Raw genomic sequence first — 27312 nt, 5'->3', positions numbered from 1 at the left:
AGTATGGTTTTGAATTCATGTTGTTTTTTTGAGGAGGTTTGAGGAGGAAACATGGTATTTGGGGAATATTATGAGTGGTTGTATGTCTGTTTGTGCAGATGAAAATGAAAAATGGGGTCTGGGAAGGACAGGGTTGTGAGGGGGCCAAGCTGTCCCTGGCCATTCATTCTCTTTGGCCCCCCTGTCTAATTAATGGGCCACGTTCATACACGTTATTGCACCAGAGGGTCTGTCACTCATTAATCATGTGACCTTCTGTGGCACAGTTAATGACCTTGGAGGAGTAGATCAGCTGGAGATGGCTGAAGCTGTGGAATTAAATTGTTTCTGGAAGTGGTCATGGTCACATCAGGCACTTTAACAGCCTCTCTGCTCGGGCCCTCTCCTGTTACACCTCAGCCTGTGTCTCACCCATAGGTGCTTGCAGACTCTGCCACAGGGATGGGCAGGGGGAAATTTTTTTTTCGACGCTCAGGATTAGAGTAGGCAGGGGATGGAACCAGTGTTGAACTCAAATCACTCAGTTATAACTTCATTGGCTGATTTCCTGCATGACCACTGCCTGTCACTCTCCAAATCACTCATAAAAGAGCTAACTTGCACCAACTTATTTAAAAACTTCTCTCATCAAAGTTCTCTGTTAAGAGCTCAGAACTCTTCTTTCATGCTTTAATGAAAACTCAAAATTTAATCAAATTATTTTTCACATAGTTTCAATATGGGGCATAGAAATCCTATACCTCTGGAGGTTGCAGCTTCCTTGCAAATTGTGATGGAATTTAGTTTCTGTACAAAATATATACCAGCAGTTTGATGTCTGCCTCAATGTATATTGCAAAGTGGTTTTGTTTATGCAGTCCAGTGCAGATATAATTTAGAATTAGAATGATTATTTGAGTAACTGTAAAGTAGACAGACATAATATCAGTTTAAAGTAATTGTGATTATTTAAGTCAATAATTACACACACGTGCCATGCTAGATGAAAAATAAAACAGTGCAAACAACATAGATGGTTTAGCAAAGCATGTAGAACTATTTTAAAACATAGGCAGTATAAATTGGCACACTTCAAGTAAACAAAAGTCTGACACACGTTTTTAATTGAGACTTCAAAGATGCAACTCAGGTGGCTTCCTTAATTTCCTCTGGTAGGAAAGCAGCCATTATGAAGAAAGCGCAGTCATCCTTAGCATCTGGATAGTGGAGCCGCCCGGACAAGAGTAATATCTTCCCTGCTTTGCGATCCCAGCTGCAGCTTTTCTCTCTTAACTGCCGCCTAAATCACAGTTTTGCTGTAAATAAATATGTAGTGGATTGAAGAAATCAAGCCACCATATATCAAAAGCTTGAATCATTGTGTCCCTGTCCGATAAAATATTTGAAATTGCGTGCATGCTTTTCATTTGATTGACCAGTTTTAGTTTGTTGTCAAAGATGTCACTTAGCTCACTGCATTTGAAGAGACCAGTTTGATGGTGCTGAGGTTAATGCTGAGCATAATCATGTCACAATTTGCATCTTGCAGTTTTTAATAAAGCAGTGATGTCAGCTTTTTGATTGCTTGTTATTGTTAAAGATGCAGAGAGAAAACTGGGTGTTGTCTGCGTATTTGCGAATGCTGATGTCATCTCAAGGAATGATATACCCAAGTGGAATTATGAAATGTGAAAAATTAGTGGGCTAAAGACAGAACCCTGAGGTACTCCGCAGTTTGTATGCTGTACAAAGTGAAGAGAAAGACTAGTTAACAAGAAATATCCACCTATGGTTTTCCACTGCTGTTTAACTTTGCATAACTTTCTCTACAATGACAATTGTAATATGTTGTATGTTTTCATAAAAATAAGTTATTATTAAAACTTTAAACATGCGCACCAACTTTCATTATATTTCACTTTTAGAATTTTTCCATTTCTCCCCCAATGAGTTCCAAACACTGAACTAGTACACAGTGGGACAATATATTTAAAATCAAAGCAATATCAGTCTCAGTATCAGGTGAAATCTGAAATTGTTATGTTTCTTAAGTGACAGCATATTAGGAAAGCAGTGAGTAAGGGTGATCATCATCCTGCCTCATGGCTGATGCAAGTACAACAACTGTATTTTTCGATCGCTACCATATTTATAATTAACTATTTTGAGAGAAAATAATTTTACCATGTGTCCAAAGTTTAAACGATGATCTCGTTATGGCTGCCACCTCCTGTTCACAATCGCAGCATTAAAATGTTGGCTTTCTTCTCAGTGACATTGAAATGGAGGGATTTTGTTTATCCCCGTCTTTGTTTATTTAACATTTTGCTCAGCGGGGGAGTTTCAGATAGATTGTTTTCAAGACACTCCCTGCAGACAGCGAGCAAACACTCTACAGCTTCATCAAACAGAACAATCTTCAACTTTCCCCTTCTGCAGTGTGCAGGGAAATGTGACTGAGAGGAACATCATAATGGAATATGATTGAAAATGATCGTCATAATTTTTCTGTCTGAGTCTGTAACAATATGCTAGCACTGTTTTTTTAGAGGATTTATGTAGAACCATGTGTAAGTGTACCCTTACACAGAAAAAAAAACACGCTGATGGATGAAAACATTTCATTTTCATGTGGCAAACATTTGCAAGTTGTGTTATTAATGGATTCACGCATGTGTGATGGATTGTAGATGCAGATGGATTGTTTTATGTCTTCGCTAAGAAAGCATCAACAGACACTGGGGTACATGAAATTTCAACCTGAAATGCAGTAAGGGAGCTAAAACAAATCTTTGTAAGCTGGAAAAGTGAGTTTACCCCTGTAAGAAATGAATTATGATTTAAGTTCATTCCACATGCGTGACTCCTCATTGTGTAGATGTGAGTTTTGATGGTAGCACAGTTGCATTTTTTTTCCATTTTAAAATACATTTTTTGTCAAAGGAAAATCCATTTAAGAAAAATGGCATGTTCACTGTCAGCATACACATGTTCAAAGCTTGGTAGGGACAGTCATGAACCTTTGCAACCGCACTCATTAAAACACATAAAATCAAACACACACACACACACACACACACACACACACACACACACACACACACACACACACACACACACACACACACACACAGAGGCACATATAGAGACTGGGCCATTATCCTCTCTCCCTCTGTTACCACCCTCTGTCTCTCTCATTGCTGTCTTCCTTCTATCTCTCCTTCCACCATCTTTCTCCTTGTTGCAAGTGCAGGCTTGATTAATATTTTCCACTGTTCTGTAACCATGGCAATAAGGTCACTGCATATGATACTTAATTGAATCTTCCCAGTGCTTTTGTGTGCGCCTCCAGTGTCCGGACAATAAAAATCTTCCACTGATGACTCCAAGCCTCTTCTTTTACTCCACTCCCCTCCATCTTTCTTTTCATTTTGTGCCCCATGAATTTATTCATTTGTTTCCTCTGCTACCTCTTTCTTGTACTCCCTTTCTTCCCTGGCCTCTCTCTGACCTAGTCTTCCTTGGCCTGTCATAGCGTTTTACTTTTTTTCCCCCCTCAAACATTGTTCTTGTGCATGCCTTGTCCTTCAGCGGGATGGTGACATTGTTATAGCGTAGAGCCATTTTTTTTTAGTCTTTTATTTACACTCTTATGCTACAACAACACATGATGACTTATTGCTTTTTCATGCTAGAGTTATACACAGTATGTAGATCTTCTTTCTATGGCCTTTTTCACCCCACTCATGTCTTTCTTCTTTGTACGTTGCGTACTCCTTTTCCCTCAATGCAGCATTTGCATACTCAAATCAGTCTCAGGCGCAGTCGTTAAATTGATTTCAAATGACACTGATGACTGAAGTGGGGAAACAAAAAGCTTGGCAGCCAGGAAACCACTGGGACACAAAGTGAGCCACTGACACAGGGTGCTCTCTGAGCAGGTGTTCTGATTAATGCCTAACAAATTGGGGTCCTCTAAGAACTGGACGTAAGTGGGAGACACATTCCCTCTTCACACAACACATGGACCAACACATAAACACATGCTGACCGAGTCTTTGTTCATGCAAGTATGGAGGCTAATCCATGACAAGAGGGGATACAGGTTCACAGGGAGAAAACACTGGAGTGGATAAAGAGCGGAGGGGTGAAGAGGAGGTGGTGGTCCGTTTTGGGGTAGCTGGCTTTTTCAATACCCCATGATGGGCACAGGAACAAAATACATGCTTTATTGATGTTTGATTGCCCTGAATCAGCTGCGATAATTTTTTATTTTTTGCACGTTTTTTCCTCAGCTTTACACACAGCTTTTTTCCAGGACAAAAGAAACCAACCATTTCAGTTTTATATTGCAGAGTGCGGCGGATATTATGCCACAATTACCTCGAACAATACAAACAAATGAGTCATAATAAGATAACATTTAGAATCAATAACATATTCAAAGACAAAAAGATTGTTTTTTGCTGTGGTACTGCAGCAGGTCATTTTCCCTGAAAGGTCAATTTTTGTTAATGTTACTCTATGGTGTGGGAGTTTATGCTAATAAAAGTGTGACAGTGAGCTTGAAGTAATCATTAGATTCAAATAAAACAGAGAAAGATGCGGGAAGGGAGACAAAAAAAAAATGTACACATCAGATTTGACATATGCACCATAAAATAACCATTAGCAGTTACCTACAATCTGAGGTGACAGTCTATCAATAATGTCAGTCTGAAAATGGGACAGGTTTGTTGCTGTCTTTAAATCACCAGAAACTCCATACGGCAGAAGCGCATGCAGGTATAGGAAATGCATTAAGGCTGGATGTTAATGGGTGTGCTGGGAGCAGTGGGACACCACAGGAGGACATCGCTCACTTCTCACTGGGTCACAGAATTGAGACTTTTGTGTGAGCTGGGGCTCAATATTAAGCACAATATTCACAATGATCAAACTTAATAGTTTACTTGATTTAGTAGGACTGTTAATATGTATATATATATTTATTTATATATAATAAAAGCGTACAGAATAGATAGGTTTTCTACTCAAAACACACACATTCATTTTAATATGATTTTAAATAAGCTAAATTGTATTCAGCAGGACATTTTACCATTATAAAATATTATATGAATAAATCTGGCCAAAATTTGCACCCCATATAAGCTTTCAAAAGGATGTCTACTTTTTGCCTTTTGGTTTTTATAATTACAGTTCTGAATATGGTAACCAACAGCAGAGTAATCTCTGTACAACTGTAGAAAATTATCCTATTAAAATGTCCTCTACCATTCAATATAAAGCGCGCAATCTCCAAACTCAACCTCTTACAATCCCTTTAGGAACACACAAAGCAAACTCTGTCACTTTCAAAGATATGCAAACATGCATGCTAACAAGCGCAAGCAACTGCCCCTACCCCCCTCTTCCTCCCTAATGGGGCATTTGTGTACAATCAAACTTCATGTTGCATATGAATGGAGCTATTAATGAATGGGACATGCACACAGTGTCTGGCAGCTTTGAAAGCTGAGAGAAGAGCACGCTTCCTTTCTAGTGCCATGTTTAATATGGAAGCACGTGGAGGCTATAGTATGCCCATCTGCTCCTCGCACACGCCCCTCAGCCACCCTGTTTCTGCCATGTGCTGGCGTAACAGGCGAGCATTATCGCAACAAGTGTCTCCACATTACCACGCTTGCCAGCTCCCCTCACTTGGCAGCGAGCCTGCTAAGCCGCCTGCCCCCTTATGAGAAAAAGACTTGATTGTGCCAGGGGAGAGAGCTTAGGGGGCAGGCTGGGAAGAGGGGCGAGGAGGGGGATTTGATTTACATACTCCAGCTTATGTGACACTCATCTGATTTTAAACAGCTCCAAAGCAATTAAGGGTCATTAGTCCTTTTGTTTCTTGTTGTGTCACAATGTAGCAGTGACGGCATCTGAGGCGCAGTGCCCCCTGTGGGGGCTGCCTGTGGGAATGTCAGCGCTATGCAGGGTCTGGCTCTCACCCTTCCTCCCCCATTCATGTCTGCTCCTCTGCCACTGACACAGCTTTCCTCTGTGTGTAAACAAACACTCAGCGCCAGCCTGGCACTGCAAGGGAAGCCACTTTGGCAAAGACCCAGCTCTGAAGTATGCAGGTGGTGCAAGCTCAGGAGGCACCGGCTGCTTTTTTCTCCATTTGTCCTAATCATGACAATGATTTCTTTTATATGATACAATACAAAAATTTGGAGCATTCGATTATTTCAGGGGAAACACGTACTAGCACAGTGTAAAATGGTGGTCTCCATTTGAATTTTAGCGCTTGTTTTCGTTGTACAAGCTGCATACAGTATGATAGCTAATGTCCTATAAGTCTATTGGATCTGTTCGATATGATATGTAAATTCAAATAACTGCACAATTTAACACAAATTATGAATTTGTTTTTTTTGCACAGATGCAGCAGTCATCTCTATTTTCTTTGCTTTCTTTATGCTGACTCTGCACTGCTCTGACCAGTGAGTGGGAATGAATAATATGAAATAATTCAAAATATGCTCCTGAATATAATAGCATTCTATAGAGTGGATGTGATGAAGCAGGTATTTTAAATAAGATATAATGCAGAAAATAACATTACCTCAAGGTCAATCGTGCAACTGTAATGAAGGCTGGGATGTATTCTTCAATATGTTTATGTCTGTATCTTCCATTACTCAGCAGGCAGTGCTGTGTTAAGCACCTCTGCTACTGTGAAAAGGCATCAAAGGCAGCAAAAAGACAGGTATGGTATGGAATGTGAATGCTCACATGTCCATTTGTGTGGCTGTAAGACCCTCCTCAGTTGGTATAGAAAAACACTTACTGCTAATGTAAATAGCAAGGCAGCATAAATCAGGAGACACGCGCAGCCCGGGAGAATATCGTGTAATAGTTATTGCAAAATGAAGTGGCATTGGGATCAATATCCCACTATATCTCACTCTGGCGTAATGGCGCAGAGGGAAGCTGGAGGCCAAGGGAGTCTGGTCCCTCCACCCCACCATAGGCCTATAAATCTGCCTGACCTGCAGCCCGCTTATTAAAGTACATACACAATCAGCAGCAGCCATCCAAAAATACAAGCTTACTTACTGACCTGGAGTCAGGGGAACGGATGCCTTTACCTTGTCTGAGGGCAGAGGTTAAAGGCTGATTGGCATCATCACACTACCATACAGTGAAACGTAGCTGTGTTAGTTCAGCATTAAAAAACACTAATATAACTTAAAAATAAAGTATTAATGCCATCACCAAAGGGAATACTGTAGATGAGTTTCTGACTGTTGTTGTAAACCCACTGTGCTGTGCGGAGGATTTTATATTCTGTTTATTAATAAATTAATTTGTCTGTCTTTTATTCATTGTATCTTAAGGCAAAACTTTTCCGCTGCCAGAGCGAGGCGAGCAATTATGCTCTCTAAGCTGTGGCTTATTCACCAAAATTAAACTATGGTGTATTGTTCACTGAGGAATCTGCTGTGGTGTCAGTAATTATTTCATAATAAATGGATGGAGAAAGGAAATTATTTTCAAGGTCGTGATTCCGAGGTTGAGATTCTCCTTCTCGAAAATTGTCTGTTCGACTTCAAATTTGAATTTTATGGCTACACAAAAACAACTGGTTGGTGTTTGCTTTTGGTACAGCGTTGTGATTAGTCTGGTGTTGTGTATCTCATGTGTTTGTGACAAGGGGACATTTGTCACTCTCACAATTATACATAGACACAAACAGTGAAAAGAAAATAATTTATTACAGTTGCAATGTTTGTAGCAGCAGTGGGGAAAAAGCAGCTTCTGAAACTGTTTGTATTTGAGTGGGCAGTGTTTTGTAGCGTCTCATAGTGTGCAGTATACTTTTTAGTAACCTGGTGAGACAAGTCAGAGATTATTCTCTGTGCTATGGTGACTGAGTTGCTGCTTGAGAAGCAGTGATTCTAATGATTTGAAAAGTAGACCTAAATTTTGGATGACTAAGGAGCAATGTGCTGCTGGAGTCTGTTGGTGTTTTGTTTTTGTTTTTTTTGTCTGTTTGTTTTGTTTTTTTGCCTGAGATGCTGTACAAAGTGTTTTGAATGACTCGAGAATACAGTGGATGTAGAAAAGAGGAGCAGTTTTTGATTTACATCTATAATTTTTCCTCTTTGTTTTCTAAGAAAGAGAAGTCTTTTTAGGTGGCTTTTATGTATTTTATGCATAATGTGTTTGTGGAGTGTCCTTTTCTTACCCTCAAGTTGTAATATAACTTCATAACAAACAGTACCGATCCTGAAGACAAAAATGAGTGCAATATAACAATATAATGATAGTGGCTGTCTGTGACTTCCCAGATTATTCAGTTTTTTTTTCCATGTATATATATGATCTTGTTGCAAGCTTAGTACAGCCTTGGGGCGGATGTTATTGGTCACTAAGGAGAATGTTGGCAAAAGGTTATGAATAGTAACTGTAATAAGCTAACAGGAACTGCGAGACTTGTGGTTTGCTTTTGTTTCTTTAAAGATAATTGTTTGATGGATGTACGATTGAAGAATGTGGACAATGACACACTTCTCTTATGTTTTGCAGGACTGTGAAAGAAGCTTTTCTCTGTTCCACAGTTGGTAAGTGTTCCCTTCAAAGTTGTCTTTTGTCATTGTAGTTTCACCACATGGATGGGACTTTAAAGGGAGTATTTTCATTTAAGGTAGTTTGTATTTTATAGACTTAATATCCAAACTAACTCTTGATAACTTGACTAAAAAAAGTATGAGCTAAAGGGATAGAGTTTAAATTTTGAGAGAGTATGTGCCAAATGTTTTTATTGATACATCCATTACATCTACATCTCCAGCAAATTCTGATTCATTATATCAGTTATATAACTTGATGATAAATGAAAGCAAATCTTAATAACATTGTTTGCTCAAACAGTGGGTGGTGGTGAGTCATCAAATGTTGCAAAGAGAGAATGCAATGCAAAATATGTCATTTTTAAAATTTGCAGAAAACTGATTGTTTCACTAAGTTCACTAAGTCATTAAGTTTCATTTAAAAAAAACTATGGATTGTTGCTGATTCTGTTAAAAGTGAGAAGGTCAATTAAAACCTGCAGTTCACTGCAGTTCCTTCATTTTAGTTATTATTTCATGAATGTTAAAACAGAAACAAATTAAATGATAAATGTGGGACTGTCAAAAATTTGACAAATGTGTAAAGTCTCAGAATTTGATGAACTCAGTTATGCTTATTTGACTCATCTAGACTTGTAGGATGTGAAGAATAGTTTAGTAATTTTTAGCTGGTGACCACTGACACTTTTATCAATATCTGTGACTCTTCAGACCTCGTGGTAACACTCAACATCTATCTGGGCTCCTTTTGGCAGCCAACTGAGGATCTGAAAATGAAGCTATTTGATGCCTACAAAGCAGAGGAGGGCTATAAAAAATATCAAAGTGCTTCCACCTTTCAATTTCCACTGTCTGAAATGTCATTAAGAAATGGCAGGAACTGTGGAAGTTGAGAGATCTGTTAGACCAAGAAAATGTTCAGACAAAACTGCATGTCTGCTGGGCAGAAAGGCAAAGCAAAACCTCAGAATGACTGCAAAAGAGGAGCTTGAAGGTGTCGCTGCTGACACAGGAATGGCAGCACACCATTCCACTGTGCAGAAATGATGTACCAACAGGATCTACATGTAAGAGTAGAAAGAAACCTTACCTGCAACCTCTTCACAGACGTCAACATCTGAAGTATGCACAACAACATCTGGATAACACAGAGTCATTTTACAATCGTTACATCTGTGGACAGATGAAATGAGAAATGAGCTCCGTGTCCAAAATCACCAAAGGCACGTTTGGAGAAAAAAGGATTTGATTAAAACAACACCAGAGTTTGAGAGTGGATATATTCTGGTTTGAGGTCGTTTGGTAGCTTGTGGCACAGATTGAGAGAAGCATGGATTCCACTAAATATTAGAAAATTCTGGATGCAAATGTGATGCAGTAAGTCAGGAAATTGAAACTGAAAAGAAGCTGACAGGACAATGATTCAAAGCTGACCTCAAAATACACCAAAAACTACATGAAGAAATATACACTGAAGTTTTTGCAATGGTCCTCATGGTCCCCAGACTTGGACATGTTTGACAATCTGTGGGTAGATTTTAAACATGCCTCGTGTGCCAGACAGCTGAAAAATATGTCAGAACTTGAAATGATCTGCAAAGGAGAGTGGTTGAAAATTCCTACATCCAGAATAGAAAGACTGTTAGCTGGAAAAATGGTACAAAAATTTTTTGCAATACTGCAGGGTTTGTATTTCATTTTTTTTACACTACAACAATCAACAAAATTATGGTTTTCTCATGGGTGCCCAAACTTTTGCATACATATCAATAACTAAATACATACAAATTTGAATAATTTGTACTGAGATAATCAAGTTATCACAAGGTCTAGATTCAGTTACTGACCCAGAATACACTGAAATAAAATAAACATGCCAAACATAATGTGAAATATGAAATGTATTATTTTTAAATATATATCTCATATATGTATGTATGGATGTCAACACATGATTATGATTGTATATGAGCAGTTTCATTTTCCCCCTAAAACAGTAAAAAGATGACACCATAAATGTGTAAAAGTAGTTGTCGGTTGCCAAACATGTAGTTAATGTTATTTTTTTTTGCATTAAATAGTAATACACTATTTTTTTATACAGCGTTAATCACCGCTAATAAAATCACATTATAATTTTAGATTGTGACAATGTATTCAACAGTCATTACTATCAGATTAACTTTAAGATAGATTAAGTGAGGATGTATTCCCAGTGACGTGCAAATATCTTCATCTTACAAAAATATTAAACTAAACTAACATTACCCTCGCATGTTATATATATATTCAAAATTTAAATTACTCTTGTCAGTGCCAGACTGATGTTAAGGCAAGCTGATAAATACGTAAACACAAGTTGTTCTTATGAGATCATTTTATGGTGGTTTAATAACAGACAATTCAAGCAGTTCTTCCTAATTAGCTGTCTGTATTGAGCGGATGCACTAATCAACACACATGAGATGGTGCTTTATTTTGTTTAATTCAATAATACACTCAACTGTGATTTTATAGCTGTGAAGAACACTTGTATTATTGCGTGTCCATGATCATTTGTTTGATTGCAAGCACATACACACGTAGTTTATGGATATGTACATTCGCATGGGTAACCATTAGAGAGCAGTTTAACTATCAACAGCTACATGCTTGCACACAGTTCTTCAGTGAACTTGAACTACAGTATCACACATCCTCTCACACACCAACGCACACAGTGGACACTGCTTCTTCAATCAGTCAGGGCCCTGACCTTGAACCTTCAAGGGTTAGCAGTTCAAAAGGCAAAGGTTAGGATGGTCTGATTAGAACAGAGGCTGATTTTAAAGTGTGACCTTAAGAGAAAGGTTGGGGCAAATAGGCTGGGGCCAGACCAGGCTGTTGTTTGTACCACAGGTGATAGTCTTAACAAGGCGTGATGTGTGGAAATCGCATGTAAATGTGCAGCGCAGACTGACCTTTGCCCTCTGTGTGTGAGGATCTGTGACCAATGGCTGACCCGTAATCCTCTCCTAAATGATTTGACAATAGAGAGGTGTATTGATCCGGGCAGTCGTCTGGCAAAAGGGTCGAGAGCCTGACGCACAGCCCGAGTCTTCTGAGTGTCTGTTGTGTTGTTGGCTTTACTGGATCTCTTTTAGTCTTCCCACCACCTGTAGTCGTGTGCTACTTTCTGCATGGATCAAGCTTCTGTTTCAAATCCTGAGACAGACAGACTTCATGCGTCTGATCCCACGTCACTCGCTCTGCTGCCTTAATGGGAATTACAAAGAGGCTATGTGTAAAAAATGAAAAAAACCCAACACATTGGGGGTCATATGACAAGCTTGGGAAATAGCTTCCTTTTTCTCTTTAAGACAGCACAAATTGCTTAAAGTAAAGCTTATGCCTGAGAGCTTTGGTTACCTATCAAACAGCCCCTTTTCAACAAAATAGCACATGTCTGCAAACTCCCTCTCAGAGCCCCTAGCTTTCCCCACTGTGCCTGGGCGGCTGTTCTCCTTTGGGCTTACCCAGAGAGGTTTGGCCAGCTCCCACATCTGGCCAGACGCAAGAACAGAGAAAACACAAGGAAATTCTCCTGCTGACCACTAGTTCCCCCATCTTGCATAATGAAACCATCCCTCCCTCTCTCTCTCTCTCTCTCTCTCGGATTCTTGTGGAGTGACCGGTGATAGAGCAACATCTGGAAGGAGCAGCAGTTTTCTTTCCCTGTGTTTTTTTGGGGAGATTTAGGCCCCCGATAATCCGTCTCCCTCCTCATTAAAGGAGCTGAATAAACACAGGCCTCTTCCAGTTGTTCCTATGAATTTCCTCACCAGACGTCAGGAGACCCAAGCAGGGGCTACTGGATCAAAGCTGCCGGCAGCCCCATGTGTGCAGAGAGTGAGAGTGCGTTCCGGGGTTGGGCCCATTACCTTTCTCCCTGGGAACCTCGGAGGCTCCTAGGTCACTAGCTGTCAGCTCTTTGGCCCGAACTCAGCAGAGGAGGAGGAAGAGGGGAGGGGAGGAAAAGAAAAGAAAAGAAGTGGAGGGAGAGGAAAAGGATAGAAAAAAAAAGAAAAAGTTGACCAGAAAAGATCCACAGATACTGTATGGTGTGAGAGAAGAGGGTGAGACAGAAGGGAAGAGGAGAGGAGAGAAGCAGATGGAAACAGGATGCAGATACATGAAAGAGAGCTGTGATGTTTTAGAGGATGTTGTGACAATCTTTAGATCTACCGAAGAATTTTTTTTCTCTTTTAGTTGTTCTGGGGTAAGCTTTTGGTTTCGGCTTTCCACTGATCTCTGTGTTAAACAGAAGTGACCACTTATATCTTTCCATGTTAGACAGTGAGACCAATATACCCTGTAAGAAAATTCTTCAAAGCAAAAAGTACATAAGCGCCTCTAGTCAAAGGTATTGCAACATATAGAGCAGGCCGTGCAAGTTTATGTGGTTGCCACTCTAATGCGCTGACCCTGGTGTGACATTAATTTTCTAATTCCCTGCACTTCCTGGCAATCAACTTAGAGGGGCAGTGGTTCGCTGGAAAAGTTTGTAGTGGAGGCAATTAAAGACAGAAATGTAAGAAGTAGCAGCAACAACAGCAGCGGCAAAATCAACGGAGAAAAAAAAGATGATGTCTTGCACTGTAATTGTTACTCACTCAGAAGGATGATAAAATTTATCAAATTGCATCCCCTGCGTACTAAAAGAAGAAGAAAAAATCACCAATATTAAATGGTCAGTGTAATTAACTTGCCTGGCTACTGGCTGCTTGATGGGTGCAGCTGGAAATAGCCGTAGTGTTTATGTTTGTATATGTGCACCGTGTGTGTGTGTGTGTGTGTGTGTGTGTGTGTGTGTGTGTGTGTGTGTGTGTGTGTGTGTACAAATGGCCCCGTGGTCGTCATCAGGCTCCCATCAGCCCCTCCATTAGTTACTGAGCTGTGGGTCCGTGCTGGAGCCTACCTGCCCTGAATACAGATTAGAAGAGAGGAGTACGGGCAGCAAGCACAATGAAGACAAGCACACATGCAAGCACTCTCTCACAAAAGACAACATTAACATATTATCTGCTTTCACATACAGTGACATATTTTGACACACACTCATAATCAAAGCAATTACATTTAACACAGCTAAGTGGCTGAGATGTTGCATCATATGTGTGGAGTAATAGTAAAATCTTTAAAACATTTCAGTGTAATTCCTCCTGGATGATAAAAGCACACACGTGTGATTATTACCTACCAACGGACACGCCGAACGCCTGTGAAGAGCACTTCATCTAGTTCAGGCAGATCATAGCTTACACATTCTGAAATAACGTCACACACAGCAGAGTACACACACTGGCAGCCCAGCACAAAGGCAAATATGGGTGCACACTTCTCCTCTCCTTCTGGGGTCGCAGAAATCACGTGCTCGTGACAGGAAATCTGCAGGCAGTCATGACACCAAGCAAACACTCGGCCACCGCGCTCGCTGTTAATGTCTTCACATGTACCGCTACCATGTTGGAACCACGCACGCATGTGTGTACAGAAACAGAATCTAAAAATTTATAATCTCAGAACAATTCATTTTGGGTTTAGTGTTTGTTTTTTTTTTTTTTTAAAGTTTGATTTTGCTAATTATTAAAACAGCCACACACCTAAGTATGGTTAATATTAAAACAGAGTAAAAGGGTGGCGGTGTTTTTTAAGACACTCTCAGCTGTGATGTTAGAACAGAGCACGAGGCTGTAGAAACACCAGTGATGATGCTTACGTTTAAGGAGAAAAAAGAAGTGGGTGTCCAGGTTGAGTTCAAGGCCGATGACCAAGCGACTGCCTTGGAGTTGAAGCAGGAGCTGCAGGGCATGAGGGCTGGGGGAAGGGGAAAGGGTGTGTGATGGCTTCTGTGTGTCTCTCTGGCAGTGCAATGGGACTCTTGGGAAACCTGGGTCAGGAGGCGTCCCTCCAGTCCCCCCGCATTACTGTGCCATTTAAAGCCACCCAGCATCTATTTCCTCCAATAAAAACTAATAACCTTTTCTGTCGGAAATCACGGCAGCTCTTGAGTGCTGGAGCAGAGGCCTGGCTGGATGGCCTGTAATTGCGGTCCAGTAGTCTCCCTTTAGTTTATTTTTTGCAGTGTTTTGGATTTGATTTTTTTTTTCCCCAGTCCTCTTGGTCCTCTGCGCTTTGCGGCTGATTGCCTGCGCAGCTCACCCCACACTCAGTAATCAGACAGGAGCTGGAGAGGGGGCAAAACAGCAACTCAAGGACCTTTTATAATTGGGAGGGATTTGGAGGGCAGTTGGACTTTACATTTGGTGTCAGAATAGGTTGCGATGGTGACTGTACTGGCTGAATAACGGAGGTACCAAAAGCTCCTACCTCAGTTAAGTAGTAGCTATGAATTGTCTTCATGTATATCTGCTCCGTTACCATCAATTTGTCACTGGGAGTGGTGCGATGTATTTTTGGAAAATGAGCTAAAACAAGCCATCCAGCACACTTTCAGCATTTTTTGCACAAAATTTTACCTTTTCACCAGGACTTCCATGACATTCCAGCATGTTGGTAGATACACTACATGCAGTATGTTATTAAAGTCTATATGTAAAACATAATGTGAAGATTTGTTTCTGTACACTCTATATATATTATAAATAACTGCAGAAAACGTGAAAAGATCGAACTATGCAGTACTGAAGTAGGGAGTAGGAGGGAGGGAGTAGGGAGTATTTTTAATAATTTTTGTAATCAGGAATTTTTTTGGGCAGCCAGAAATCATGGCTAAATGACAGAGCAGTGCCATACTTAGTGTAACCCTTCCCCTAACACTTGAACGTTATAAAAGCTAGAGTACATCATCATCATCATCATCATCATCATCAGTGGTTCGCCGTAACTACTAATTGTTGAAGGAGGTGCAACCCCCTAATGTGAAGCAGCCTAGCATTAACTTCATGTAACTTTCTGTACTATTTCTGCATTAAAAGTTATGGTAACCCTTTTTCCTGAGTCCAATGGAAATACACTGCAAATCCATGTAATAATAGAATCGTTTTGACAAGGAATTAGATGTAGATTGGGATTTTACATTTATGGTTAATAGCACACATGGACCAAGGGGCACCTCTCCCTCTCAGGATTTAAAGTTTAAAATTAGCTAAGTTCCCTATTATAATTAAAATGTAAGCAAACATGGCAATTTACACTCATAGGTGGGTATGTACTGCTAATGATGGCACCAGATGTTGGAGGGACTGTAGGAAGAAAGCCAGGGGTATCGTCCATTAATCCCAGTGATGAAGGTTTGTGAAACTCCCCAGTGTAGAATATTCACTGCTGAGGCAGATGTTGGTGGGGATCATCAGCTCTCCATCAACATGGCCCTTCATAAGATCAGTCCACCTCTACTACATCTCATCATTCTTAGGACATTTAAATGAGACTGAGCTGTTCTGCAAATTCTGGCATCCATGAAAGAAGCCACCACCAACAAAATGCAAGTGTGTAATATTAGAATTACTGAACCTCAGCTCCATAACAATATTGTCCACAATGGACCAACATCTGTTGAAAATGTTTGGTGATTCTCAGTTCGCTCAGTGTCCTCTGACTCTGAACTGAATTTTGGTTCTGCTGGCTCAAACAAGTATGGCTGTCCAGTAAAACTGCCAGATAGAGCATCATTTGTCAGGCCGTAGCCTTGTTTGAGTGTTGAGAAAGGACACACCTTTCCTGTGATTAGCTGTGGTTTCTGTCCCTTTAGTGGACGTGCCTCCAGCAGAAGATTTTGAAACCTATTTTTATAAACTTGCTCATTTATTTAATCATTCAAGTTCTGACTGTTCAGATTTTCCAGACACATTGTTCCATGCTATGACAAGAGAGTCATAAAATAACCTTCAGAAAAAAGACAGCATTGTTTTTGCTATAATTTTCATTTTATTTTTGCAGTGATTTATGATTGTTTAAGGTCTTTTAGCATAGCCAGTTGTGATGGAGAAGCTTTTAGATGCAGCTGTGGATAGCCTACACATACAGTATATCACAGTTTTGCTATGTAGTAAGGATTTACAAATACGTCCTCTTTCTGTGACATTTAGTTATATTCTGCATCACCAAGGCATGTCAGAAAAAAATTATCTTAAGAAACATTTCCAACTGTAGACTGTGGACACATATATTACAGGAACGCAATCTATTTGTCTTTGCTAACTTGTAATTACATTTTATATGGACCAAAATGAATGTGTTTTTTTCTCAGCATGTTTTCAATCTGAAAATTGTCAACCACTAATGTGTGTAAATGGTTACTCTACTATGCTGTGGCTAAATTAGAGAATAATTTGGCACACCCAAGTGTTAGGTAGCTCTGGGCTAACTGTTGGATTGAGGTGAATTCAGATCTCTACTGAGGATGCCTTGAGGCTTCAAGCTTGTCTGGGACTGCATAAGGTCTGTGTAGCCATAAGCAAAGTGCAGAGTAAAAAGAACTCTGGTTGTAGACAGAAGAATCCCTCGTCTGCCTTAGAATAATTACAGTCTGGTTCATCCAAATTAACAACTGTAATTCACCATGTACCATATGTCTAAAAACACGCATGTTATTGCTTTTTTTAATTTAATTTTCTCCTTATGCCTTACTACAGTTCAAAATAAAGTCCCTCCTTTTCTACTATTTCCTTATTTCTTCCTGTTCTTTACTGTATATCTCAGATAGAGGAAAAAGGAAATTAAGCATCAATATTTCACCCCCCTCTGCAGATCAATCTAAAACCCAGCAGTGATTAACAATTTGCTCAAAATGCATCATAGATTTCACTCCAGTATTTGCAGAAATTATTTAAATGAAACATATCCCAGTACAGAGAAGAGGTCAGTGAGTTCATGAGGATATTGGAGGCAAAGGAGAACTAAATTGGGAGTGGAAATAAACACTGGGGTCTAATAAAAAACTGGTCAGTTTTTAATTGCATGAGGAGGAGGGTTTGCTTGCTGCTGGATGCTAATTGAAGACGGCCATAAGCTCCCTCAGGCCCACAGTTTCGGCCTCTGGGCCCCTCCTGCACTGCACTGACCTAAAGACAGTCATCTCTGCCACAGAGAGCCACTTCCTGTCAGGGCACAGAGGCCACGCCCGAGCCTTGGTGTCTGACATAAACAAATATCTGTGGTCCAAAAGAGCAGACATTCTTGTTTTTCACAATGCACAGCATTGGATGGACATGTCATCTCAATGTTGAGAGGCACTAATCCTCTTTTTGTGTTCTCCTGTCTGTCTGATGTTCTATTCTTGGAGTCTAAGATATTTCTGAGAGTTAAAAAAAAGTGGACAGAACTTGCCAAAGGTCTCATGATTTAAATGTGCTTGGTCTCACTAATATTTTGTTGGTCATTTCCATTGGACTCTTATGTGAATAAGTATAATTAGGTAATCAGGAGGCTCACTTTACACAGCACCAAGCATAGGAAAGTGTAGCAGCATATTGATAGTTTCTTGTAAGAATGTACCATCTTTCAATGTTTTCATAGAACAACTTCACAGAACCCTGCAACCTTTATTGTGATTTAAAAGCTAATGAAGCCGTACTGCAATATATATATGTATACATTTAAAAAGTCTTAAAAAAGGCAAAAGGCTCCAATTATCTCCATTGCATCAAAGGCCACTGAAATACAGTTTAATGTATGACTACTTACTGCTAATACTTGCAGTTGCATATGTTGTATATATACAGTCCGTGTGAACTTTCAACCCAGTCTCCTTGAAATTACATTCCTATGCAGCCAAATTGTTTTCCCAATTAGTTTATCTGGAGTTTAATCGCTGGCGAGATCATGTTCAAAGGCAGTGTTTCCTTTTATTTTCTCTTCTTTCTTTTAAAATGAAGTGCCTTTATGAATTGAATTGAAGTCAGGCAGGTGGTTGGGGTTGATGATGGGCATACAAAATGCTCAACTTTTACACCAGAGGCTGGGCTTCACATCCAGAGTTCCGTCTGTAGTTAGGCAGCAAAAAGGCTTTGGTTAAGATTAGGGACAGATTATGGTTTTGATTAAATGTAAATAAATGCCTTGTGTTTCAAGTCACTGTGGATTTTTTGGATATGAAACCAGATCATGAGCCTTCCCTAACCTTAACCAAGTGCTGTGAGTGTCTAAACACAACTTTTAAAAGGATTTCTGATGCTGTATCCACTACAAATGGATTTTATGCTGCAACATTGGACGTAGGGATTTAATATGTTAAATATCTGGCTAAATATGTTAATTAACAACATTCCTTCATTATACTGATAATGTAATCATTTGAAATGTGTGTGCAGTTGCAAGCTGTTGCATAGGAAAGTAATTACTAATTGTTATCCTTGAAACTTTACATGCAAGTAGATAAAAACTATTAGTTTTGGTGGCGAAAGAAAACATACAAAAGGATACATAATAAAAAACAACCAATCGAAATGTTGTTGATTGCAAATAAATAAACAGTAAAGCATAAAGAGGGAATACAGTTTGTACAAGTTACACTATGTGTGCATGTCTGAATTTAAGTGTGAATGCCTTTATTATCGTTTGTATTGTTTACTCTGTCTAATGATGGCTCATAGGCAGATTTGGTCAGATGAGACAAATCTGTTGCCAGACATGTTGTCACTTGCCAAGCAATGAACTTGAACTAGAAAGTAGAAATTCAGTTGGTGAGTAAAACACTATAATGACAGATCAATACTAATTATGGAGTCTTCATGTCTAACAAAAGATAGCATTGTGTTTATATACGGCTGCTTGTGACCTGTGTAAGCACAGCTCTAAATGTGTTTATGCATTCATGTCAGTGTGTATTTAAGAGAATGAGCAAAAGAGTAATATAATAGTCTGAATAGTGTTAAAGAGATGAAGCGCACAGCGTTGTCATTTTCAGTATTCTGTGTTTACATTATAGAGATTTAATTCCTGTAGTATTAGATTGTTTAACCTCCACAGACTGGGCACCTTTTAGTCTGTTCTGGCCTGGATTGGCTGCGGTTGGTGCCACAAAATATTAATGAAGGTACTGAAGAGATGAGGCTACCACACAAAGTGCTAAAGTGAGAGAAACAAGTAGTGAGATTTCCCAAGACGTTCCGCAGCCGGTCTCAATAGGCACTGTAAAATGACTTTGCCACCTTAACTCAAATTAAATTTCTCTGCCACCAAAATAAGAAGGCATGGCAGGAATATACCCACAAATAACAAGGTACCTGCACATGCAAAATTGCACTTTAACGAGAAAACATTCACTTCTCAAATTGGTTTAAGTTTGCAGTGCTGTAATAAAGGCTTGCTTGATTTCAGCAGATCATCTACTACTTGTAATCACACACTGTATGGTAGAGGTTTGGGCTAAAGTGTTGGAATGTAAGTGTTAGAGTGAAATGTCTTACCAGAGGCCTATCATTTGACCTTGTGTGCCTGTTTGCATGTACGACTCAACGCGTCTTCATTTTACTTTATTACATTAAACTATACCACCTGTAAAATAAGCAGCCTTATTTAGCATATGTGCTTCTGATTCTAATTATGGTACATACCTATAGTAGTTTTATTCTTCCTCCTGTGCTCTGTGCTGTATTCACAGGCTTAGAAAGCATTACTCAACATAAATAAAAGGACATAACCAGTGATTTGAACGTCAGATTTTCCACATGAAGCCTAATAACTCAAAATTGGAAACTTTGCATCAGGTGTAAATGTGTTATACATATAGAAATAAATTATCTGTTATATTTATCTGAATAAGTAACACATATTTTAAGAAATATGCATTTATGTTGACAAAACCGGGACTATAAAAGTCATATATGATGCTTCCGGGCTTGCATTGCCTGATAAATTAAACTTTTCCTTTTGCTTTTTTTCTGTGTTCTTTCTATGTGTTCCTGTTTTTGTGTTTCAGACTATTACTGTTATGTTGTGTGCACACTTCCTTAATTGCATTAAGAGGATGACGCACTTTCTTACTCTGTTTAAGCTCACTTTAATTGCCTCTGAATGGTGCACAAGGGAAGCAGGGACTGATGGTACAATGTGGACATGCAATTAGCTAGCTTTCATAAGATGCTCCAGGGAAAAAGAGAGGGCTCCAGTTCATAAAGGAATTTCACACACAAGGCAACAAATGTTATTTTGTGTCACTGCTGTGGTGGCATCTTGATGGAATGGCATTTCATTCATTAAAGGAAAAAAAAAATCTGACTTTCAGAGAAAGCAAGTCAGAGAGATCCATTCAAAGAGGGAAAAAACTGATAAAAGGAAGAAAAAATGTGCAGTGGTAGCAGGAGACACCAAGATATAGGTGAGGTGCAAATAAAAAATGAGAAGAGAAGGACAGAAAGACTTAGAGAGACAGGAGGAGGGGTGAGGAAAGAGTGATTGTGGTAGATTGTAGTAGAGACACACTGAGATATGTGTGCCCTGGTGAATTTTCACTTCAGTTTGGAAAGAGAGCCTCACTGATGGCACAATGACAGAATGGCTCCAGAAACTGCCGGGCCTGCGGTGTAGTTTGAAATTATAGACACATTTTACATACAGTATATTCCATCTTTGCTTGACATACCAAGTGGAATGAGAGGGAGGTGCCAAATGTTTCTTAAAGCAGGCGGGACGTAAAACATTCAGGATGCTGCCAAAAAATAACATTATTTTAAAAGGAAATATTTTGCAATAGATTTAGCAGACTGTAAAAACATCACGACCGCTTCCTGGTCCTTTGTCTTCTTCCAACATTAACTTTTCACGTACCTTCACCAGTCCTTATTATAAGCCTACGATCCATTAAACTGTTATACATTATAAATATTACTTTATTTATATCATTTTTGAGGAATGTCTGATGCAGATTGACAATAATATGGTAAGTAGCTCTTAAAACATGATATTAGTTTACGATCCTTTATCTAGATTGAGACGGGCTGCACATGCATTTTTCATGTGTATAAATTTATAAGTGTAAGGCATTAAGTAAATTACGTCATGCATTAGGTTAATGGCATTGTTGCGACACATATCAGAAGCTTTTAATACCGTACAACGCAATAGGTAGCTCAGCTAGCACGACTATCTCCTCCTGCTGCCCCTCCTTTTCCTTCTCTCTCTCCTTGTACTCATTTTTCTGTTTTTTCCCCCTTTTTTTTTCCATTTTTCTGTGCCCCCCCCATCACCACCACTACTACCCCACCCCTGATACCCCTTCCCCCATCTTGGACAATCTCTCCCTGTCTTTTGCTGTCTCTCCTGTTCTCCCTCTCTCTCTCTCATCCCAACTCCATTCTCCCTATCCCTCCCTCCACTCTTCTTCATTTAATAGTGGACCTCAGAGTGGTTGCCATGTCGACCAGGCAGCATATTACTATGGCAACCAGTCTGAGCGAGACGAGGCTGCTGATTAGGGAGAGATGTCTAGTGTAGCCTGGCCAGTGGAGGGTGGGGAAGAAAAGGGGGGAAATGGTGTTGGGGTGCTAGAGGGGGGTTGTATATTATAGGTCTGAACATTGTGTGTGCGTGTGTGTTGGACATGTGTGCATCTCAAAAAAAAAAAAAAAAAAGAATTTGTTGAGGCTGATCAGTTCTGTAGTAGTAAGCCATAGGACCTTTTACCTCAAATTTCAGATCACACTACCTGCAGCCATGTACTGTCTGACGGTCTTTGCTGGCTTTACAATAAATGAGAATCAAGTAAGAGTCTCTTAATCTCTCTTTGTGCTAAACATCATCACACGGGTGTTAAATGTACACGTTTTGATTCTCCAAGCTGCAGCCAATTTCCTTAAAGATTAATAATGACAAAGAGTAGGGACTACTTCACTGTTTTCTTCAAGGCCCAAAGTGCTAAGCTACTTTGTTTTGGTGGTTTATAGGCAAAACTGAACCCAGCTGGAACTGATGCTCTTATTGTATTTGGGCAGAATCATATCTAGTGTTACGACATGTGAGGGACGGAGCAGGCAGAGCTTTTAAAAAGCTGCACCCTCCTTCAGGAACACTAATGAACGCTGTGGAGGATGCCTCAGACCGCCCAGATCCATCAGAGAAACTAATTACAAGATCCAATTAAAGAGAGAGAGGGAGAAGAAGGGGAAGAGAGAGAGAAGATGGGGGGGTCTCTCTTTACCATTGACCCAGCCAAGCCGTCAGCTCATTCAAGACAGTAATTACAGCTTATTTATTATTCATCCTTGAGCTAAATAAGAGCGTGACATTTCAATAACAATAATAAGGGCAGAAAAAAGGCAGCACAAACTACAGACTTACTAATTGCAGTGCTCAGAGATTAAACGACTGGAAAAATGTTGTTATTTACTTATTCATAACATCTAGAACAGTCATAAGAGCATAGCAATGCACTTTGCTGAAAATGAGTCTAAGGGGCTCTCTCATGAGATCTCCCCGGTGGACATAATCCTCAGCAAAACCAGGATGCCACGCTTCCCTTAACAAGTGTTTTAGGGTCTCTATCACTGGGCAAGGGCTTAATGACTTTCTTTCGCTGTTTTTATTGTGGCTACGCCTAATTAGAATGAACGGAGCAGTCTGGTAGAGTGAGCCTAAAATTTGAACCGATTTCAAAGCCTTTTGGCTCAATATACACAGTGAAGTAATTTATTCAGGTAACAATTTACGATACATCTTAATGTTCCCTTTATTTTGAGATAATATTTTGTATTTAATATTACTAGATTATGACTTTATCCAGCTTACATATGGGCTAAATTCCTTTTCTTTCCACACACCCGTCTTCCCGCCTCTCCTCTCCCTAAGCTGAACTTTGAGGCACCTCATTAAGACTGCCAGCTCTTGGCCTCATTGGCTATGGCAGAGGTGAAGAATATCACATAATCATGAAGTGGAGATGGCATTACACTCATCACAAATTATAGATGAGTTTTACTATGCGGCCGCCTGGCAGACTAGTGCTTAACTTAAGTGACTGTTACAGGGGGTCTGCAGGCCTTGTTTCACCTCCCCTCTGAAACACTCCCCAGCCCTCCTAGTTGCAAGTAACATTTATTGAGACTGTCTGTGCTAACATTGGGAATATGTGTGTTATATCACATGTTACTGGATATTTTTCTTTATTTCCTTTTCTGGAAACTGCCCCTTCCTACCTTACCTTACAGAGGTATAACCAGATCAGAAGACAGAGGTGGCGTACTGCATTAATAACGGAGACTTACAAGATGAGGTGCTTTTTTTAATTCAAGTCAGATCACAAGTAGGGCACCTTCTGCTCATTAAACATGGACATTTGTTGAAAAAAAAAAGAAAAATGTAATGGCTCAATCTAGGGAATGTCCATAAACAAAACCCATGACAGTTGTAATTGATTGGCTGATGCATGCCTATATCTACCTTTGAATCTATTTGATCAAACAGAGAATACTTTGTTGTCTTCTGTCATTTACCTGCCAGACACTAAGAATAACTGTTTTTGATCATACAATCGTCATGTTAGGCCTCATGACTCTTCCATAATGGCACTGAGCTGAAAAATAGGAAAAAATAGGGAAAAAAACAAAGACAAACAGCAATCTGTGATTTGCCTTTGATTTGATCTATTTGCATTTATATGTCCCTCCAAGCCACTCTGGAAGTCCTCCACTGCTAACCGAGTAATACATAATAGTAGAATACAACGTAAGCCTGCAGTCCACTGCTCTGTCCCTTGGTTCCTTTTCTTCTTAATGCCTTTGTCCTTGAATCTCTAAGGAGCCTTCTTAATATACTTCTGTTAGGTGAATCAAGCAATATCAGACACTGGAAATGAATAGTCAATATTTGGAGGTATAGTAAAGGCGAAATTAAGAGGCAAATTTCTATGCGTGAATTGGGGTTTTTATCTTACAATGGTTCTTCTCATGAAATACAAGAGAGTGCCGCTGTGGTGTGTTCCTTGTATTCTACATAAGTGCATTTGTGCACATGCTTGAACATAAGCACTGGCAGGCAGGAACCTTGACCTTGCAGAATTGAAAGAAGGGAATAGCAGCCCAGTGACCTGTGGAGGATGCAGGTTTTCATTCAAAGGGCTGGAGAGCTTCTTCTCTCCCTCTGCTCCTGAATTTTCTCCTTTCCCTCTAACAGTTTTTAGTTGTGTGACTTTTTGCACCTTCACTACACCTTCCTAGAACAGGAAGTGGAAGCTGTACCCCATATCAGCTGATACAGGACATTTTCCCAGACGGAGCTATTGATTTTATTGATTGATTCATTTGTGGCTTTCCCATACAGTCGCCTGCTTGTAGTTTTTGTCAGAGGGGCTGAGCTTGTACAGAGTTATGGAATTTGTTTTAGGGGTTTTGTGAAAAGCAGGGTTGAGCCGCTCAGAAAGATCTCATATTGTGTTTCTTCTCTAAAGCGGCCTGCGTTTATAAAACAAGAAGATAATCATGCTTCATGCTTGTCTTTCACCTTTGTCTCATGCAAATCATGTGGAAACTATCCAGCAGATTCCACACATAGGCCCAACCTATGCGATCACAACAGCCAGACAAATGCATTGCCCTATTGCTCTCTCAACACACTCACAAGAAGCACATACACACTGACCAGATCACACCCCCCCGGGGCTGTGGGGCAGTGCTTGAGCGATGTCTCCCCAGGGGGCTGATATTTTATAGTTTGTGTCCATCAGTGCTGTAGCCCGGGGCGCCAGGGTTGACAGTAAGTGCTCTCTACACCGGTGACACTGATTCATCTGAGCTATGACACAGATGAGAGAGAAGAGGGAGGAGGGACAACCAGAAAAGAAAACACCTCGAGACCAGGTTACGCTGCGAGGTCTGGTGTGTAAATGATGCATACAGTGTACACCTGAGCATATTCTAGTAGCATCATAATGTTAGTGAATACCAAACCGTCCCCTCGTTTGTGGATGTTGTTCACAATAGCACACATGGCTGTACTATGATATAGTGGACTAATATGGGCTAGATGGGGCTAGACTAGAGAGATTGGCTTGAGGAAGGGACTCCAATCTAACATGGCATTTCAATTTCTCATTCCCCCTCATGGCTGTGCTGTGCACTGCTGCACCTCTTCTACATATATATAGGGAGGACGCCTCTGAACCCCAGCCTTCTGGATGCGCATACTAAGCAATCAATGTGTCACCTCTTCCTGACAATCCTATTTTTTCATATGGGGGCCATGCTCATTTTTTCTTGTCAGCAGAAGGTAATTTGCTGTATTGTGATTCAGTCCTAAAACTTGGTGACGAGGTGTCTGATAAGTCGCTACCTTCCCTCTGTCTCTCCCCCGCTCCCCTTGTAGCGTCCCCCCCCACACCCCCACCCTGCATCACCCACAATATGGAAAAACTGACGGAAGCACCCCAACCCCCTTTCCGTCTACACCCAACTGCACCCCCACACCCCTGTCCCTTCTTTCCACACCAAGCCCAACATAGTTGTATCTGAGGCGGGCTGCTAAATTAGATAAGCGGGGCTGTGGCGCAGCGCCCCTGATTAATAAAAGATGCAGTGCTCTCTGGGGATGGCCCCTCTGAGGGCCGAGCAGAATCCACCCACAGACAATAGAGTTTGCTCGCACACAGTGAACAGGAAATGGAGAGAATGAACCAATCATGGAAATATAACATTTAAAGCAAGGCTATCCTGTGACCCTCTGTAACATTATGCATGCATCATAATAGATAATAACTAATGTTGGAAGTGAAAAAAAGAACAAAATATTAATATATTCATTTATTTGGGAAGCATATACTTCTATTGACATATGTTGGATAGAACAGCAGATTTCCTGCTGTTTTATGACATTCAGGAAAGCATTTGCAAGTCTTTCAGCAGAACTGCTGCAAATTCATGGTCAGTTTTATTCTTGCCCCTTACAGTGTGCATTTACAAATTCTCTTCTATTGTATCACTTTTAAGACCATTACAAAAATATTAGAGGGAACCTTAAGAGTTGGTGTCATTTGGTTTTAGACTCTGCTTTGTGCGCTGATGATATCGCCCTGTTTTGGAGTATAAATAGGAAAAGCCTCCTTGTGATATTAGAGTCAAACCTGCAACAAACTGATCTATTGATGGTCGGGAGGACAATAATTGGAAGTGATAGTTTTGTTTGTTTTTGAAGCTAATATTAAAACAATAAAAACAGCAGTCTAAAGAAAGCCAGGGATGTTCTAAATACCTTTGATCTTTAAGTCTTGCTCCACAGCCACATTCATCAATAAGTTGAACATGTTTAACTGTTAAGTTTATTTTCAGTAAATAACCAGATTTGAGGGCCATTCCCATATGTATTTAAATATAATAGTGTTTCCTTTCTGAACATTGTCCACAACCTTTTGGGTATTTTACTACTTTTAGGAATAGTCACAAGAAAGGTAAACATTGTCTTTGTTCATATTTTTCAGTAGAGCATGGACAAGCCTGCCACAGAATGTATGGAATGTGTGTTTTTCTTTTTTGTTTTTTTAAAAGGTTGTGTTTAAATCAACTTAATTGGGACATTCCATGTTAAACAGTAAGTGATGTTTTATTTTTTTGCAATTATATAGATACATCATCACCAAAATTTTGAACTCACTATACTCAAATTTAATTCAAATTTGATTCTTGCTTTAACTATTTGAAACACATCCGAAAGCAGCTAAGCAGAGGTTACTTCTGCCAGGGTTCAACTGACGAGCAACATATTATTAAAGAAACATGTTTGA

General features: G+C 39.9%; 1 protein-coding gene across 3 annotated transcripts in view; it reads left to right on the top strand.

Annotated features, from left to right (window-relative positions):
• Positions 1-27312, top strand: part of zfhx3b (zinc finger homeobox 3b) — a 289722-nt gene that overhangs the window by 88107 nt on the left and 174303 nt on the right. For all 3 annotated transcript variants that reach the window (XM_055011433.1, XM_055011438.1, XM_055011436.1), the window contains exon 2: positions 8560-8594. The gene's annotated coding sequence lies outside the window, so the exon portion shown is untranslated. The remainder of the gene's footprint in view (positions 1-8559; positions 8595-27312) is intronic.

This window comes from Amphiprion ocellaris, chromosome 1 (genome assembly GCF_022539595.1).
Source record: "Amphiprion ocellaris isolate individual 3 ecotype Okinawa chromosome 1, ASM2253959v1, whole genome shotgun sequence".
Classification (NCBI taxonomy): Eukaryota; Metazoa; Chordata; class Actinopteri; family Pomacentridae; genus Amphiprion; species Amphiprion ocellaris.
Note: the sequence above shows the minus strand (reverse complement) of the source record. Positions and strands in the feature narration are given on the sequence as shown.